Source organism: Patagioenas fasciata, chromosome 3 (genome assembly GCF_037038585.1).
Source record: "Patagioenas fasciata isolate bPatFas1 chromosome 3, bPatFas1.hap1, whole genome shotgun sequence".
Taxonomy (NCBI): Eukaryota; Metazoa; Chordata; class Aves; order Columbiformes; family Columbidae; genus Patagioenas; species Patagioenas fasciata.
The window spans coordinates 41,535,118-41,552,878 of NC_092522.1; the positions used below are offsets into that span (position 1 = coordinate 41,535,118).

At 37.7% G+C, this 17,761-nt stretch overlaps 1 long non-coding RNA gene across 1 annotated transcript; it reads right to left on the reverse strand.

Moving 5' to 3' along the window:
- Nucleotides 1–11,593: 11,593 nt before the first annotated feature.
- On the reverse strand, nucleotides 11,594–17,525 carry LOC139827710 (uncharacterized). Its single transcript, XR_011738627.1, has 3 exons — nucleotides 17,434–17,525; nucleotides 13,368–13,554; nucleotides 11,594–11,742 (listed from the first exon to the last, which is right to left on the reverse strand). It is a non-coding gene; the product is annotated as an uncharacterized lncRNA (long non-coding RNA).
- Between the last annotated feature and the right edge of the window lie 236 nt (nucleotides 17,526–17,761).

A 17,761-nucleotide genomic window follows, 5' to 3' on the forward strand; every position in this document is an offset into this window, starting at 1 on the left:
AATGAAGACAGAAAAAACATAGATAAACAGAGAGCATTCAATTTTTAAGGCACCTATGAGCCTTCAAAAAACATAGAACTGGACTAGAAGATGACATTATATATACTCGTTTGTCTGCTTGTTCCTTTCCATCATGTGATACAAAACGCATGGAGATCTCTAGCCTGATTTTCACAAGGATATCTGAGTTTAAATACAGAAGCATTAGCAGGAGAACACTAGTAAGTGATCAGCCTGACATCCAGGAAAGCCTCCTAGCTAACTGGATAGACCAGAAGCTAATTGATCTGGAACATCATCTTTAAATTAAAGTAAGCATTAAAAAAGGAAACGTTCAGAAATTTCTTTACACAATTGCAAATAGCAGAGAAATGAAGCAAAAGACTGTGTGAAAATGCTGCTATTCAATAGATAAAGCTGAAGGGACAGTGCTAAAGGCACTATGGAATCATAAATCATAAACTTGCTTAGAGTTACAGACATAAGGAATTGCATAATGTTACAAGTATGCCATGAACCTAAAGACAATGACTATTAATCATTGTAATTAACTTCTTCATCTACACAAAGTCACAAGATACCAACACAGTCTTGTCTAGTACACAAAAACGTCCATGGCAGAAACAACCCACCATAAGGTATATTCAAATCTAGCAACAAAGACTTCATATCCATGGAATCAAGTTTAAACTGCCCAAACAGAGAAGAGGGTTACACCTGGGTTTACAGCATACCGAAGTACTAAGATATGTCATGAAAGCAGAACATAAATAACTCTGAAATCTAGACTTTCACTTTCTAATCTTGGAAAGGCAGCACTATATTTTGGATTAAAGATGCTTGATTTGGCACAAACTAAAATTTTTTCATGTCTTTTTATACCAAACTAGAAGCTTCTTTATATCAAGCAAAGCATCTTTGCTTTGCTTAATTGTAAATTGCAGATTAAATTCTTGTCTTGCTTACAAATGCAAAAATGCATATCCAAGGGCGGAATTTGTCCATGTAGTATCAAATTAATGTACATTACTGGCAGAGCAATTTTTTAGATCCTGACATGGAAAGATCCACTAACAACTTACAGCAAAACTCAAAATAAGCAAAATTGGCTCTTCTCCACTTTGTACAAATGAGACTTGAGCACTGCTTCCAGTGAGAATAGGCATGTTTTAGAAGAACTTTGTACAAATGAGACTTGAGCACTGAATCCAATAAGAACAGGTATGTTTTAGAAGAACACTGACTTTTAAACAAAATGTTTATTTTACAGCAGTCGTTCCTGATTTGGATTCAGCATGAATTCTTAATGCAATGTAAGAACATTTATGTATCTCTTTTTATACAATTCATGCTACATAGAAGTAATGTGTCTGTAAATAGACCAAGGAGTCAGTGTTAATAAACAGCTACATTTTATTTAGATTCTGTGTTCACTATAAAACAATTTTTAATACAAATGATAATATAAAAGTCTCATAAAATTCATAAATAAATAAAATAGAGTGAGTTTCAAATGTTCATTTTCTTCAAGTGTTAAGAGTAATTCACTGTTCTGCATCTGAATTCATCTAACAGCTCAGGAAGGTTTTAGTGTCTAGGGTCAGTAAATGAAAACATTGGTCATCGTGCAGCAACATCAAAGTTAGACAACATAATTTCTAACTTTTTGCATCCTCTGGCTTTCTAAAATCAATTAGCCAACTTGAAAATTGGGTAAATGTTGTTTCTCCCCTCATCAAATCAACTGTGCATGAAAATAGATTTTTTAGGAAAAAAAATGTATTAAAGCCTGTAATAAGCACTGCTGGTTTGGAAGGCTGTGCAACAACTTTCATTTCTGTATCACATCTGCATTTTCAAAGGTTTTACTGTTCAGAAGATCTCGCTGATCTTTTTCCATTGTTATTTCATGTTATTGAAGAATTTATCACCCAAATTCAAATTATCTGATCAAATCAAAGTTGATTTACTAATTTAAAATTGCCAGGACTGATCATGCCTTTCTGACAGTATGCGAGAAATACAATTACGTGTGCATCTAAAGCAATGGAGAGCATGTCCCTTTTAGAAGTGGTAAGGAGGCAAGGATTAGAACTGACCCAGCTTTGCCCAGGGGTGCAGATGTAACCCCAAGAGCCTCCCTGGGGCTCCTGGACAGCCACACTATGGAAGTGTCTCTGGGGTCACATCACAGGTCACATTAACTTGGAGCTACTCTGACTTATGGATACCCACTCCAGGAGCAGGTAGTAACAGCCAGACTATGTATAAATGAAAGGAACATCTAATTCCAACCACACAGTCCACTAAGCCTACTCATTTCATGCCATTATGCAAAAGACCTCTGAAATTCAGGGTATTCTTCAATTCACAGGCTCAGAGGGAAAAAATAATCAGACTGGATAATCAGATGGATCTTTCTAAAAAAGGTATAAGATATTACTGTTATTAGCATACATTTTAAGTGAGAAAGCAGTCATATCCAGGACAGCATGTGTGCTTCCGTCTAAATGTGTCTTAAGTCCAGAGAGGTTGATGGGGCTTAAGCACTCAAAAGTAAACAACATTAGTTATGAATTTTCCTCTAAAAAATCTGAGTGGTACAAAGGCAGTAGCAGGAGCACACGCCTAGGCCAGATGGAACATCAAATATTCACTCAAAGAGTGCTGCGGACATCCGTATTGGAACAAAAAATTCAAAGTATCTGGAAATTACTGGATGTGACAGATGTTCAGTTGCCATAGAAAATCAAATCTCTTTACTAAGTTGATTAAATATGTCTGTGGGTGGCTGTTTTTATTGAAAATGTCTGCCTTAGAATCAGTTAAGCTTATTTTGCTATATTCTGTACTTGATGTAACAAGATTATTCACTTTTGTTTATCTAAAATTGTCTTACAGTTTTCCTGGCCATAACATGACTTCTTGAAAATACCCTGTTAATTGAAGTCCTATCAAAATGCTGAGAAAAAAAAAAAAGTTTTCAATATGGAAGAGATCCAAGTGTAGAAACTAATTGTAAAGTTTCTGATAGCATCTCTTAAAATATATTGTTATATGAAGATACTTTTTCATGTCATGATAACAGCTGGATCAGGAGTCCGATGCTCAAAAAAGTCTTAAAAAAACCTACTTGGAGTGTTGAATAAATCATATAAGACATAATTTACCAGAATTACCAACCTCATAATAGTGGAAACGCAATTGCTTCCTGTGCTGTGTTGTTCTACTCCTTACACAAAAATTCTCAAATTAATGCCAAAGATTCATGTTTCAACAGAGATGCTAACGTAGTGTGTTAACTATAACTACATGCAATGAAAAAGTACTGCTGTATACAGATAATATAGGTTTAAAAGGAAAGGTTCCTTTTATTTGGCCTTTGTGAAGGACATATAGATTTGTACATTTCTGATAAATAATTCCAACATTGTTCAGACCATGTGCATGCAATGTTGGTATCAGACCAATCCTTATCCCAAATTTGTATCACCATGTTGCCATAAAATCTATATTTGAGTGTTAACAGAATTTATAATTTGTGAACAAATGTTCTTAGACTGTACCATGTGAAAATACATCAATATCTCTTGAACCGGGAGAATAATTCATTCTTTAGTAACTAAATAAATTAAATAAACCAAAACCAGCTTGTTCTCTGTGATAGAGATGAGAGCACATGATCCACAAGGACTGATGAGAAGGCAGAAGGCACACACCATTTCCTTTGGGAAGAGTCTCCCTGGAAATGTTCCTGACTCTTGCAAGATACCCACACAGGTTTTAAAAACAGTGATACACATCCCTTCTATTAATAACATTTTCTTTAAGAACATTGTAGGATAAATTGCTACACGCATTTTGCTTGAATTTCAGGGCAAATTGATTTCTCTCCTTATTGCTTACAGGTGAAATCTAAACATAATTTGCTTTTGTTTATTATCCTCATGTTTTCTTCTGCTCCTCTTACCTCTACTGCTGCTCATTTGGGAAATGAGCAACAGAAATATCAGTAAGTAACCTGAGATTCTTTAGCCAAGTCTTGATTTTTCTAATAAATTTATTTTCTTGAAGCCTCATTTCAACAACACTCAGTAAAACTCTTTACAAAACCTCCCCAGCTAAGAATATCTAAAATTTCTTGCATTTTCTACTTTACAAAGAAAACTGTCTTACATTTAAACAGTTTTCAAAGGGTGTCTATCTCAGGAGCTCAAGTCACATTTTGAAAATAGCTGTCTCTCTAAGTGCCTTAAGTCATGTCTGAAAGGAAGATTTAGATTTCTAACTCACTTGAGCTTTTTTTAAAATAAATCTGTCATCCATCTGAAACTATTTTACTCTATGCTTTCTAACTCTGTAGGCATTCATTCCAACATGTCATCACTCTGTTGTTAGTTTTAACATAGCTCCATGCACAAATTTTCAGAGCACTTTAAGATTTTCTTTTCAGTTTTGAAATAAGTGATTTGTCAGTGTTTCTTTTCAGTCTTTCCCTTGCCAAGGCTAAAATTTCAACAAGATGAATAGACGGCATTCATCTTAAGGTTTTTTTTAAGCTTTTTAAGTATTTACACTGTAATAAGTATTTCGTAGTGTGCAATTTAGATGCCTCTATTTTCATGCCTAATAGTAACACAGGAGATGCTGCTTTTCAAGAAGTACCTTGTGGTTTTTCTTCAGGATCAGAGAGAGTGGTGAAGGGCCATGGAAGCCCTTTCTCCTTTTTTGCCAAGATCACTGTAAAGTCTAGTGATCATTAGTCCTCCCCATGTGGGTGATGATGTTTTGACTGAAGGCTGTGCAAAGCAGTTCGTATAGGTGCTGAGTTTGGTTTTGTTGACAGGGACTGTGAGAAAAAAACATTCTGCATTCCATTCACCACCGGGGTCACTTCTTTAGCAAGTAGAGAGGGGGAAGAAGAAGAACAAGAGCAGCCCAAGTGCTGTGTTAGGATGTGTAGCACTCACTCCTACAGAGGTTTGGCTTGGTCCATGGATAGACATTGATGATGCTTTGCATTATGCTTGCCATCATCCATCAGTACCAAATGGGCCCAATGCTGGCCTCAGCCAGGACCTTTCCCCCTTTTGTTGACAAAATGGTGCTTCGCCACATCTTCACCTTGATTTACCAGTGCAAAAAAAAGGTTCAAAGGGATCTCCCCATTTTACATTTTACCATGCAGACCTGAATAGCTTTGGGACCAGCTTTCTCTTTCCCAACATGAAGTAAGGCCATCAGGAGTCAAGCCTTAGAGCTCCCTCTAAAACAGGCTGAGCTTAAACATGGCAAAGTAGTTCCTAAAGACATGGCAAGTCTAGAAATAGCAGAGCTGTCTAAAGTTTGCCTGAAATGTTTCTCCAGTAGATAATAGTTCTCTGATGAATACTGTGACCGTGAAGACCACTGCCATTCAAAACACTTTGAAACATAATGCAAAGCCCAGTAGGTAAATTGTATGCAATTATCCATGTATTAGAAAAGTTTTGTTCTGCTTCAGCTGTACAATCTTACGGAAGTCTCACCACACTTGCAACTCATTCTGACAATTCCCAATTAACAGTTCCAATCTTAGCCTCAAGTGCATAGCTCAGTTTCTTTTAAAGAAACAAACACTCCACATATATCCCAGCTATACTATAAATCAGTGTGATATTGTGTTTTCCTCCTTATGACCCAGTATACAGATGCTCTTCTACTCTCCAGCTCCATCTTATCTCAAAAAGCACCTGAGGACATGCTGAAGTAATGTCTGTCCACCAGAAGTATTTTCATGGTTTATAGAGGGATGATTGAATGTAAAGGTTTTGGGATGAGAAAAGGAAAGCACTTAAACACTTACTCAAATCTGAACAATTTACTCTTTTCAGCAGAATGTTTTTGAGAGCATGATGCAAGCAATTCCACATTTACATTTTTTTGAAAAATAATGAAGGGCAAATTGGACAAAATAGTGATTTCCTATAATGTTTCATTATATGTTCCACTAATAACTTTCCAATTATCATGAAACTATTCTGTAATTGGATTGCAAATATATAATAACTTTTACCATGAAAATTACCAGATAATTATAATGTAATTAGGCTCCACACTCCACATTCGCACACATAGATAAACTGTTTTAGAAAATATTTCATAGAATTAAGCAATAATGCATTTTTGCTCAGATCTCAAAGTAGGTAGTTTAGAAAGGGATATGAAAGACTAAGACACAAGGACACAGAATTAGAATTTCTTCAACAAAAATGCCTTATCCACCTCTGACAAACCTTTTCTCATCAGTCTAAAACCTATGCGATATATGGATATCGCCACTACTGGAGTGACAATGTAATTGAAAAATGAGTAAGAAAGACAAGCTGTCTGAGGGCATCACCTTGGTGGATGATGGTGTCCTCAGACCGCAGTGGTATCTCACTCCACTGGTGCCAGCAGGCCATTCCCTCTGTGATGGATTGTATTTACAAACAGGGAAGGAACTCAGCAAGGACTGACTTTTTCATATACTTTAGAGAGCATCTTTGGCTTCTTATGATGCCAGCTTTGGGTGGAAGGATTGAGGGCCAAGGATGTACCTGGAAGAAGATAGCATTACTGGTGTCGCATCTGATTTATGAGTTTGCTGTGTGTTGACTGTAGCAAATGGACTGGTCCCATCACTCGCTGCTGCAGGAGTGCAGACCGTTTTCTTATGTCTCTTTTCAGTAACTGCTCCAACTCACTCTTTTCCCCCCTTTCTTCTTCTCTGAATCACTTTGCTTATTCTCCCTTTAGTTACTCTCAGCATCTTTCTGAAGCTTTCTTCTCCCATTTCTTTCTATCCTTTCTTCCTCATGTGCACTTCTGTATGTGCCTTGCTTTCCTGTGTCTCTTTTCTTGCCTCTTTTTCTCACCATCCACCAATTCCTCTTTGTTGTCCTTCCCATTTTCCTGTTTTCTGTTCCCTTAGCTTTGAGGCTGTGGTACTTCAGATAGATTCCCTAAGAGGCCACTTTCCAAAGGAAAGATGCAAAAAAGAGCTGCATTCATAATTTGCAGCAGTGACCCCATCTCAGCGCACAAATGCCATAACCTTGGAGTTGCTGCGCAGATCCTTTCTCTGTACCAAGTCTGTAAGCACCGAGAGCCATGCAAAGGCATACATTTGAGAATAGCTTTCCCACAGAAGTGTGGCATTGCTATCTCCATCCACAGAGATGTCTTTTTTCATAAGAGTCACACACACATAAAAGCAAAGAGATTTTATGGTTAATGTTAAAATAATGAACCAAGCATTTTCCATATTTTGGCATTCAATGATTCAAGCTAACAACATAAGACTGTGTTGAAGAAAAGGCTTGCCACTGTGCTGGATTTAACACATTCTGCAACGGAGAGCACCCCATAGAGAAGCTACTTTTCATCCATAGCTGTTAAAGTCATTCCTGCCCCCAATGTCAACACAGTGACTATCCTTTCCAAATGCTGTCAGTCATATTTTACACCAACTAAGTTTTCTGCACAACTGGTCAGCATTGTCTATGGTCAAAGCATCACTTTTCAGAGCAGATATATGTGTTTGAGCCTCCCTCCCGATCTCTACTTGCAGTAGCCCCCAGACAGCTCACCCACAAAGGGGCACCTTGGCCTCTTGGCCAGACAAGATTTGACAGCAGCACCAGAGCTGGTCTCCCAGATGTCCCTGCCCAAGATCCAGAGATCATCTGCTTCAAAAAGTGGCCACACCTAAGTAGAGGGTGCTGTATACCTCTCCCAAATACACTGAGGGCAACTACTGCAATTACATTGCAGAAAGGTTAAGGCCACAAAAAACATGCAGTGTACATTTAAGCATCTTTCGACCCCTTTGGCAACTGAAATAATTGTTCTGGCAGAGGATATCAACTAATTTCTGCAGGCCACAGCTGGAGGATTGCCAGGCTGCTGCACCAATGAAGGGAGGATTGCAGAGGTTGAAATAGTCTGAATAAACCTGAAAAAAATTCTAGATGACCTTTGCTGTTGCAAGAAAGGTACTTATTGTTATAATAATAGTTACAAATGGAAGCCCAAATGAATTTGAAGAATACCTTCACAACATCTTACAGGAGAAAAAAGATCACGCTGTGAAAAACTGGTGGAGAAACTTTGGAATGAAAATGTATGAGCTGGAGATTTAGGGAAATACTCTAGTGTTCATTGGTTTGTGGTTCTTCTTGTTTTTCTTTTTTTTTTTTTTTTTTTTTCCTGGTGTGTTTGCATTCCACTCACTTGTTTTCTCAATGAACACCCAGGTCTTAAGAGCCATCAATGACCATTTGCCCAACCCATTTTAGAAATTAGATATATTCATATTTCACTACTCACAGAAAAGCTAACATAATTCTGCTCATTCTGGTAATAAACTTCTTTTCCCTTACTATCTCAAATAAAAAAAAATAATTGATTACTCATGGAGTGCAGCAGCACTGCAGATCAGTTGTTCGGTTCAGAGATCACTGGTTTTATCTATACACTAGAAAACTGGGGACAGTTTATAATTTATTTAACTTTTAAAATTGCAGCACTTTTCTAAACATGCTACAGACCTAATTGATGTTTGAAAAAGTCTTCAAAAAAACAGAGGATGTGTAGAATGTTCCAGTGCTGCAAAAGTTAACACATTCACTCCAATCATGAGCTCTTTAAAACTCATTGCAAGATTAATATAATATTTTAACATAAGGTAGCTCTAGAAGAAGTATTGCACCCTCCATTATGTGCAATGTCTGGCAGCTGTGCCAGGCTTTGCCTCTTAAACCCAGCTGTGTCTTCCCTGAACTGTCTTTATATAAGTTCTGTTCAAAGAGTTATTAGTCAGACCGGCTAGACTGCTGGGACTTAATGTTTCCACTACCTACTTTTTTTATCTAGCTTTATAAACTTTATATCGAGATATAAATTAAGACTTTAAGTGCTCCTATTTGCTTCTCTGACTCCTTGCCTGAGGCTTCCTTTAATTCTAAGCTGTCTGTTGAGCTATACAAATGATGCATGTGAGAATGCCATCAGCTTTGTTATGATGTTTATTTCTTCCTGTTAATGAAAAGTTTTCCCATTTTTTATGCATATTTCTGGTAGTTTAAGAAAATACCATCTATGTATTACTTTAAGGTTCACTATAAGGGAAAATCTTTTTATTAAAACAATATTTTTCTCTAGTTTCAAGATTGGCACTTGCATCCTCTCATTCTGACAGTTTACATTATTTCTCTGCATAATAGGATTGAAGCAGTGGAAGATTAACAGGAGGCAATCTAATTTAATGGTTGCAATTATAGTTGATGAAGGAATGTGTTAACCAGGAAAAATATAACTCTGATGACTTCCTATGTGGAAAAAAAAAAAAAAGAAAAAAAAAGGAAAAAATTGAGATGAGAAATTTGTGCTGGGTGAGCTTGCTCATCTGTATATCCACTTCTGTTCTAGAATCCTATTTTAATATAAATATTCTGGCAGGAAATTACATCCTGAAGTACATAGGTTGTGTCAGCCTGACGGTTCAGCCAATAGAAAATATTGAAGAGCTACAAAATTTCTTCACTAACATTTGGAGAGATACTGACAGAAGAAAAACACTGTGTTTATCAAATCATCAGCTTAGGTGGGGTTCATGCCTGTGTAGCAGAAATGATCTGTGGGACCACTTCTCCATCTCAGCTGCACTTTGCCCCTCCAAGTATATGTACTCATGTAAATTGAGAAAATTGTACCAGGATATTGCTGGTCATTATTTCCCAAATATATATAAACTGCCATCTACCTGATGCTCTAATACGTAATGTAGCATGCATCAGGGTATTTCAAACTCATGGACCAGCCACTTTTCAGAGTTCAGGGAACTGCTGATCCTCTTCCCTCCTCAGGAGTGGCTGAGGCGATATATTTCCATAAAACAATGTATATGCCATTATTTAGCTATTATCAATAAGACACAGCAGATAATTTAAAGAAACACCTAAATTTAATGAAATAGAAGTTGACATGTGCAGAACACAGTTCCTTACTTTTGTCTCATATTTCAGGGGGTGAGGAAGAACGGACTGCCCTTACTTAGAGGATGACCCTTCCTTCACAGATTTCCTGAGAGTCCCCAGCCATCTGCTCCATGCATCCAAACACACAACACAGTGCTAACGCTTCTGCATCCCCCACCCCAGGACAGCAGAGGTCTCGGTTCCTACAGCACTCCTGCAAGCACCTCAGTGGACCACTGCCTGCTGGACCAGCAGCTGCTGCTCTCATGTGAAACAGTCACCTTCATCTCCCAGGGCTGTGAATTTGAGGTGGTTCTCAACGATAATGCAAAACCCACTGCTTCAGATCAGTTCCCCATTTCAAGAAAAAAAAAAAAAACACCCAAACTTTCATTCCATATTCAGCTATATTTGTACATAGTAAATCTGTCCAAAAATTGCATTTCTGTCTCAGGGGAAATTTCAGTGAGTGACACAAGGAAAAGAAAAACATACACTGTACACAAAAGAAACACTTTACGTAAATATTTGCTGTAATACTGCATTATTTTTGAGGACTAGCTTTATGACTAAAAAATATACTTCCTATGTGTTATATATAATCTTCTGCACACCTTCTAGTGATATATAATTCTACAAAGTTCTTTCACCGACCAACAGTTCTCAACCCTCGCAAGCAGGAGCATCCCTTCCCAGTATCACTCCCAGTTTCAGAAGCAATCTTCTGTAGACTTTGGGTTTCCCCCAGTTTTCACCCTGTGGGCAAAAGGGACAAGCAGGGACATGCAGTAAGTATGAAAGAATTGCTGTGGCATTTTTTTTGCTCTCTCTGCCAGCCACAGGATTGATAATGAGAAGCGTGCCAGAAGAAGGACAAAATGGGCCCAGAGCATTGTTCTTTTGATGAAATTATTCCCCCCCTACCTTTTATTTAGCACCTTAGCTGGGAAATAGTTCTTCCCCTCAGCAGCAGAGGCCTGAAGACCAGATTTAACTTTTTACTATTGTTTTGTGCTGGGACTATATGTCTTTCTGGCAAAACCTGAGAAGCATTTAATTATTATTATTATTGTTATCATTATCTTTTGAAAGACATAGAATTAATGGGCTTAATGCTATGAGCACTGAATAACTGGTAATTTTAGAAGTGCTGGGTACCCTTAGAGGCAGAACTTTCGCTTTTTATTACTTGCACTACTACAGAAATGTTTCTGTTAGCTGGAGAAGCCAAACAAGGACTCGTGTTTCAGGTGACCAACCACCTTTTACAAAGAAACAAGCTGCAGTGAAACGTACACAGATAGAAGTATTTTATTCAGTGATTTAGTCATTATTTAGTGAATCATTCTGCATAGCAACTATCTTTATATGCTTTATGCTCTAGTCACAACAACAACAACAACAACCAAACAAACAAACAAACAAAAAAAAACACAAAACAGAACAAGTCAAATAGTCAAATACAGTGGATAACATATTCATAACAGGTAACTCCCGTAACTCTATGTTACTTGTTTTCAAACCTGTTCATCTTACTGTTTCATTCAAGGGAAATCCTTGTACATAAACAAGTAAGGTTTCAATACCTGTGATCTTGCATTAACAGTAGTATCCAGCATTTTTTTCCAATTTGCAGCAGCTCTCCCAGAAGAGAGCAACTCAAACTCCATCTCCTGAACTCAAGCATCTCTGGAAGCAACAAGTAATCTCATCGCTTTCAGCATATGGCTAGTTTCTGGACCTGAAAGAAAAGAAATACAATGTAATTTCTAAACTTAGGCATAGAAATAAATAAACAAAAAAGTAGAATCTGAGGCAAGATTTCCTTTGGCCTTTGGGTTTTGAAACAAGTATAATTATTAGCCTTTTCTCACGGATGCAAGTTGTGCATATGATTTATTGTCACTGGTGGCCAATCCATCATGCTTTCCTATCTGTGCTCCTCCCTTGAGGTCCTCTCATTTTGAAATGTTCCCCCAGCACACTCTCTTTATGCTTGGTTCAGTCTTCTGCATTTGCTTAACGTTTTTTTCTGAGCAAAGATCTTAATTGTTAAAACTGACTCTTAGAGCAGTTAATGCCATGGCTCCTTAGAGTTTGAAATATTTGTTGTGCCTTCAGGATATCTCACTCAAAAGCAGACTTTGCAAATCCACTGTAATATAGTACCCATTTTCCCCTGTTCTCCTAGGAAAGCTGTAATTGTCCTTTCCAATTGGTCTGGAAATGAAACCAGAATACTAATTTATTAGAGGTACTGATCCATATTCAATCAAGACACAGCATAAATAGTGAAAGAATTCATTCAAAAACGAATTTTGATTTCAAGCTCAGTTAGAAGCTGACATTTAAGAAAAGATGGACTGTGCATACCTCATTTTTTATCCATGGAATATGTTTTCTTTAAAACTTTTGTGTAGAAGACTCAATCAACAGACTTGCTCTTCTGAGCAATTTGTGTCTGGGAATTTTTGACTTTTTACCAGAAAAGGGGAAAAAGATTCTGTTTAAAAAAGAAATATATCGTGAATTGGTTACAGAAATCAAAGTGCACCTTTGCACTTTTCAGATCCATAGAGAGAAAAAATGGGATGTAACTTGCAATTTGAAAGATAATGACATGAAAAAAAGAAAGTAAAGAAATGGAAATAAAAAAAATGAGTAGGGGATATAAATGCAAGGAATCATTCAGAACTTTAAAATGAGCTTACTGGAAGCAGAAATGGAAAAACCATTAAACTGGAACACTGAATGACAGGGATGGAAGAGGAAAGTGAGGAGGAAACCTTCCCTCGGTGTGCACACAATTGAAGTGGTTTCAGAAACACTTAAGGAGGAGGATATTAGCTGGCTCAACTTAGGAATTATTTTGAGGTACTACAGAGAACAGAAGAGGCGATTATAAAAAGTTTCAGCTTTGTGGATAGTATTTAAATGTTTCCCAGTACTGTAATATACAGCAGAAAAATCTACTTCTATTATGCTAAACACTGCATAATAAAAGGAAACTTTTCTACAGCTCATGTAGGGTAGCTATAAAAAAACGGTTCAAGAACAGAAAGAACCAGGTATTTTACCAAGACATGAGTTCTGCAATTAGAAATTATCAAAAACCAACACAGCTTTCCTCACTTGCAGTTTTCAGGGATGGGGCAGAGACAAGGAGGGAAGGAAAAAAAAAAAAAAAAAGAAAAATAGGATCAGGTCCAAACCAGCTACCTACACCTTGTTTGAGAAGTAGAACTGAAGTTGCTGTTTCCATCTCAGAAGCTTCTGACAGTGGTCCTGTTTTCTGAGTCATCCCTGTTGGAGCCGGGCAACAGACCCATCCACGGAAAAGCAACAGCAGAGCTGGACATCTCTTACCTGGCCTCCTCTTCCACTGATCCCACCTTCTTCTGTGCTCAGTCTGGCTGGCTGCAGCCATTTCCCTGGTCCCCTTGAGACACCAGGCCTGGTGAACCTAGCCTGGGGCCAGGTGTGCACCAGCTAACAAGCCCCAGTAACACTGGTTGAACCAAATCCAGCTGCACTTCAAGATTTTTCTATGAGTCTAGAGAGAAAGACACAACAAACAGGAAGTAACAGAACTGAGCTTTTCTATTTAGATCATATTTAACTGACAGAAATTCATAGAGTGATATTAGTAAAGACATACCTTAAATTCAAGGTATATTCTGCCACGTTTACAGTTACAATTTTAGTCTATTTAATCTGTAATTTGTTTAAACTTCCTATCCATTAACATATTATAAAATTTCTAGGCATTTTGTAAAACAATACTCGTTTCATAAAGTAGTAAGGCGAGGAAGAGAGGAATGAAAGTTTTTAAGATGTCTGTTTATTCTGACCACAAGAGTTGTGTTTTGAAGTGCACATAAGGACACTACAATTTTCCCTGATGGATATCTCAGTTATTTTGCACAGGGCTTCATGATGTGATACAGACATGTCCCATGCAACCTCCTCTTTGTGTCAACCCAGGGCTGCCACCACTGGATAGCCTTTGACACTGCTGATTTTTGGAAAAGCTGTTGAAGGAACAGCCTCACACATTGCCTGGGTATGCTAGTGAAAGAAATGTGGGTTTGGCAAAGAAGCAGCTATCTGGTAAAGTTATTTTGTCTAGGAAAGGAGAATAAATATATGCTTTAATTGTCACCAGAGAGGTAATGATGGGACTAAAAACTTTTTTCTACTCTAAAAATGAAAAAAAAAAAAAAAGCAAAAACACAAAACCCCACTCTTTAAAATTATTATTATTTGCACTTCTTGTTCTAAAAACATTAATGAAGGACTGAGGTAGCATTTGCTTTTTTATCTGCAAGTTGGAGTGATGGATGGAATGTAATTAAATGATGTGGGAGAGGCAGGAAACTGCTGGAGGGAAACTGAATTACAGAGGCACTCAGAGTGACACACATGAAAGAGGACATATTTCCACTGCATGTGCAGAAACACTTGACGTACAGAAGACCTTGGGGTACCTACAGATGCACTTGCCCAGGTGTAAAAGAGGCAGATCTGTGCCTGCCTTAAGACAGATAGACAGGACCCACATCATGACTCGAGACGATGGCATCCTGCTGGGATCCTGCTGCGCTGTGCTTGTTACTTTTCTTTTGGCCTAGAAGTGCCTGCAGAAGAAGCTGATACTTCCGACTTAGCTCTTCCTGAAAGGCTTCTTAGAGGAATTATTTTCACCACTTTATGAGAAAATTGGGAGCCCCTATAGGAAGCACTGGGAAGCAAGGAAATATCAATGCTTCATTGCAGTTCTGGGTATCTGCGGGAGACATCTCTAAAATTACCTTGCCTTATGAGTAGTACCTTTAAATGCTGAGTTAGTAGCGTTCACATCACTAGAGATCAGGAGCAATTTCATTCCTAGGCCTCATTACTGACGATCAGATGCAGGAGAGTCTGCATCCCCAAAAAGAGAAAATGCACAGACGGTATCTAAGCATCAAGCAGTAATGTGCCGGCTCAGTCAGCAGCACTGACTTCTGCACTCTTCCCACAGCACCCTGGGCTCACGCTCACTTTATTTCTTTCCACCTTCCCCTGCTGAGATCAGGGACATGGGGATCAGGGGACCTGCACCACCTCTCTGTAGTAGGAACAGCCCTTTCCTACGCCAGGTGTTCCTCCCTCCCAGGGACTTCTGGGTCTCAGCACCATGCTAGGGGCAGCCTCCTGAAAGGCCAGGTCTTGAGGCTAAATGAGGTCATATCACCACGGCAACAGGTGGAGGGACACAAAAATGTCATCCCATCCACACCACAATGTGATATCTCTTTTTTTTTGTTTGCAAATGGTGGTATGAAAATATGAAATGCTATTACTGATCATTACTGTGTCCTCAGGTTTTGTTTCCAGTTTTCTGGGTTTGTTTGCTTGTTTGTTTGTTTTGTGGACCCTTTTTCCTCAGAAAATTCCTTGTAATCTATTTATTTGTCCTCGAAAATAGAATACAAGGAGCTATGCAGCTAAGTACAAAAGCCAATTAGTATGAATACTGTACATGATTTTGCCATCCCACAAACCTTTAGAAACTTTTATTTTCCTGTTTGATCTCCTGGATAATTTTCTCTGTATCTTTTGTGTTCTATTTCATAGGGTTTAAGTGTTATTTTTCAGGACTCGGCTGGAACTGTCACAGTTAACATTTCAAAATCTCAGGTGTTAAATCACTTATCAGAAATGCTGAACAGCCAAAGCCCTTAGATAAGCTCTGTTAAAAACAAACAACCAAACAAACAAAAAACAAACAACAAAAAAAACACACACACACAAAAAAAACCCCTTTAAAATACAATTTGTTATATGTTAGATATAATATCTTCAATATAGCAACACCCAAATAGGCCAGTTGGAGAGGAGAGGAAAATAATAGACTTTTTGAGTTGGAAGTGACCCACAAGGATCATCTAGTCCAGCAACCTGACCACTTCAGGGCTGACCAAAAGTTAAAGTATGTTGTTAAGGGCATTGTCCAAATGACCCTTAAACACTGACAGGCTTGGGGCATCGACCACCTTTCCACGGAGTCTGTTCCAGTGTTTGGCCACCCTCTCAGTAAATAAATGCTTCCTCATGGCCAGTCTAAACATCCAGTTCCTAATGTCCGGCTCTGGTACAAAGAAGTATGCAAGGAAAAGACACACATTCCCAATTTCATCTTTTTTCCCCTTTTTACTTACATTACAAACGTCAGCTCAGTCCACATGGCTTATCACATCTACTTATAGAACTTTAACAATCTCTGCTAGCATGTATGTAAAGAAAAAGCTTAAAAAGAGCAACCTAAAACTTGTACATATTTTTCACAACTCTTGGCTGTAATTAACTAGAAATATTACTATTTTATTTTTTTGTTGTTTTTAATCAAATACAGTGAGGCCAATCCGAGATTTTGTGTTGTTCCACTTTGAGCCCTAGTCTAAATTAAAATATCCTTCCTAAAAATGTTTTAGTCGGGGACTATCTTTTCCATATGAAATACTAGAAATTTTATTACAAATAAGAGCTATGACATACTATAATATTAATCAACATATTTTGGTATTTCTGTTAAGCACCCTCACCAAAGGATTATGTGAAAAAAAGAGTAAGAAATAAGCAGAAAAAGCTTAATAGAACATTTTTACATCTGAAGAAGTGTTTTGTTTTATTTAATTTTGAACAAGCTCAGCTTGATAATTGTTCAAATTATTGTAATTTTCCAGCCTTTACCAAAAGAATAAAATAGGAAAATCAGAAGTGTTCTTTCTTCAGATTAAGGTTTTTACTGAAAGTGTGGTGTTTGTTCATACTGATGATATATACTGTTGCCTCTAACAGATCAAACTACTGGAGATGTTTAAAACCTCTCAGTATTGGCCTAACTAGTGAATACAATGGAAGAATTTTCCCATAACTTCTATGCCTGTGGAGCTGGGTCAATGCCAAGCACTTTAGAAATTCTTACTTTCACAGTTTTCCCTTCTAATAATTAAAGTTTTTGACATTGGTACTTATACCTCACCATGAAAACCAGCACTTCCGGTACATGGCTTATTTAAATACATCTTAATTCAGAGTTTATTTTAATACATTTTCAAGTTGCTGCATCTCTGAAGCTTATTGGATTTATTTTCCACATAAATCACCAAATACTGTGACATCCACAGACCAGAAAAGATGCTTCAGCCTCTTAAATCTGACTAAGTACTATCACTGCTAGGCATAATGTCTGTTATATATTGTACTATCCAGAGCAATAGACCATGTAAGTCAGCTGGTTCCCACACCCAAAATCTTTTTTGTACTCATATTTCAGTTTACCGCCCAGCTTTCTATTAAATTCTTCCCAGATGCCCACGTGTCACAATCGGAAACATCAAATGGGGTAGTGGACAGCAAATGGGGTCCAGAGAGATGAGGTAATCACCTGCCATGAGAAGTACATCTATGTCCTTCCACATCATATCCAGCATTTATCTTGCTCCCAGAGGCTTGACTACTGGTGACAGTCTCATTTCTCAAAGCAATACTAGCTGTTCCAAAACCATAAGGCAAAATAAGGCTGGTTCTTCAAGGCAAGTCATGGAAGTCTCCAAACATTTTTCACATACCTGTTTCTCACTTTCTTTGATCTGCTGTGTTTCTAGAAAGACATACAAGCATTTGCACATTGAACACTTAAGACAAACACTAGAATATTCTTGTTCAGAAAGGAAAAAGAAAAGGAAAAAAACCCTGAGGTTCTGTGAAGGAGA